The sequence below is a fragment of the Bufo bufo genome, chromosome 3 (assembly GCF_905171765.1).
Source record: "Bufo bufo chromosome 3, aBufBuf1.1, whole genome shotgun sequence".
Classification (NCBI taxonomy): Eukaryota; Metazoa; Chordata; class Amphibia; order Anura; family Bufonidae; genus Bufo; species Bufo bufo.
In genome coordinates this window covers 111,108,477-111,110,303 of record NC_053391.1, presented here as the reverse complement: position 1 = coordinate 111,110,303, position 1,827 = coordinate 111,108,477, and the positions used below count along the sequence as shown (strand labels likewise).

General features: G+C 49.2%; 1 non-coding gene across 1 annotated transcript; it reads left to right on the top strand.

The window, feature by feature from the left end:
• The first annotated feature begins 1,432 nt into the window (after window positions 1-1,432).
• Window positions 1,433-1,518, top strand: LOC120996862. Its single transcript, XR_005777960.1, has one exon. It is a non-coding gene; the product is annotated as a small nucleolar RNA SNORD71 (small nucleolar RNA).
• Window positions 1,519-1,827: the final 309 nt, after the last annotated feature.

Here is a 1,827-nt window from a genome sequence, read left to right as displayed (position 1 = left end):
CTCTACCGAGTACCCGAGCACAATGGAAGTCAATGGGAGAACCCGAGCATTAAACCAGGCACCCCCTGCTCTGAAGAGGGGAGGGTGCCTGGTTCATAGGAAAAAGTCAGAAATTGATAGAAACACCACCGAAATGGTTTGGGAACAGCATGGGGAGGATGTCTGGATGCATCTTGGACTCCCAGGTCACTGCTGAGAACGATGTTGTCAGAGTAGTACGCCACTCTTACAGACTGGCAATAATACGCACAAAACCGAAGATAAAATCGATTTTATAGGAAAAATTGTTAGGGAACATTCTTTCCTGTATATTTACTTGTATATAAAGTGCAAGTGATGCCAAAAATTACAAGGAAGAGGCACTCCGATACACTCTTAAAAACACATAAAGGAGGGCATCATACACACCCTTTAAAAATTATGATTGATGGCCTGCTGGTGACTCTCGAAAATATTAGGAGCAAGGGCCTGCTGATCTAACCAGCTAAAACATTATGGGCGGTGGCCTGCTTTCGCTTTGGTGACTCTAGTTAACCTGGGCCCGATCGCACGTCCCCATGACGTCCCCATTCGGATGTCTGCCCTATCAACTTTCGATGTTATTTTCAGCACGAAGCACGGTGACCATGGGTAACAGGGAATCAGGGTTTGATTCCAGAGAGGGAGCATGAGAAACGGCTACGGCTACCACTTCCAAGCAAGGCAGCATGCGCGCAAATTACCTATTAGGTATAATTAGATGAGGGCCTGCTGGTGAGCTGACCCTTTAAAAGATTCTAGGTGAGGGCCTGCTGGTGAGCTGACCCTCTAAAAAATTATATGTGAGGGCCTGCTGCTGAGCTAGCCCTCTAAAACATTATGGTTGAGGGCCTGCTGCTTAGCTGACTATTGAAAAAAATTACAGTGTTCAAAGCCGGCCGGGTCGCCTGAATACTTCAGCTAGGAATAATGGAATCGGACTCCGGTTCTATTTTGTTGGTTTTCGGAATTGGGGCCATGATTAACCCCTTAACGACCGCAATCTGTATATATACGTGATAGCTGCACATACCCCGTGCAGCTACCACGTGTATAGACGTCATGGCAGCTCTTTAATCCAAGCGCTGCAAAGCGCTTGGATTAAAGCTTCCGTCCCTGCCCTGCTGCTGTCACGGACAGCATACAGTTCAGTAATGCCGGCAAGGGACCAATCAGAGTGGCCCCTTGCCGGCAATCGATCCGATTGGTGCAGACTAACCAATCGGAGCGCGGCAGTCAAAAAATGCCAGTTTCAGGCTCTTATCTCCTGCCTCCTGCCCTGATGCGGTCCGCCCCCTCCCCGCCCCATACATTCCTCCTTCCCCCATTTCGTGATGCATCACTTCCCTCAATGGTTGCCGTGACACCCCCCCCCTTTCCAGCGCTGCCCCCATGCCGTGCGGTCCCCCTGCTGTGTGTGATGGCGGCGGCTCCATTCCTGAGCCGCCGCCATCAGCAGAGAGTGTCAGCTCTATGCTGACACTCTGCTGTAACCCCATAGATGCCGCGGCAGTGGCATCCATGGGGTTAATAGAGGGATGGGGCTCCCTCTCTCCACCATCGGGGCTGCCGCGGTGCGATTGCAGCGCCCGATGGTTGCCATGGCAACCGGACGCTTTGCAAAAGCATCCACTGTTGCCACCTACAGGGCATCTGATTGTATTATACTTTGCAATGCAAGAGCATTGCAAAGTATAGTACAGCCATCAGCCCCACTGTATCTTCAAGATCCAAGAGGGACTTGATAAAAAAAAAAGTAAAAATAATAAAAGTAAAAATAAATAAATAAATAAAAATGTAAAATTAAAA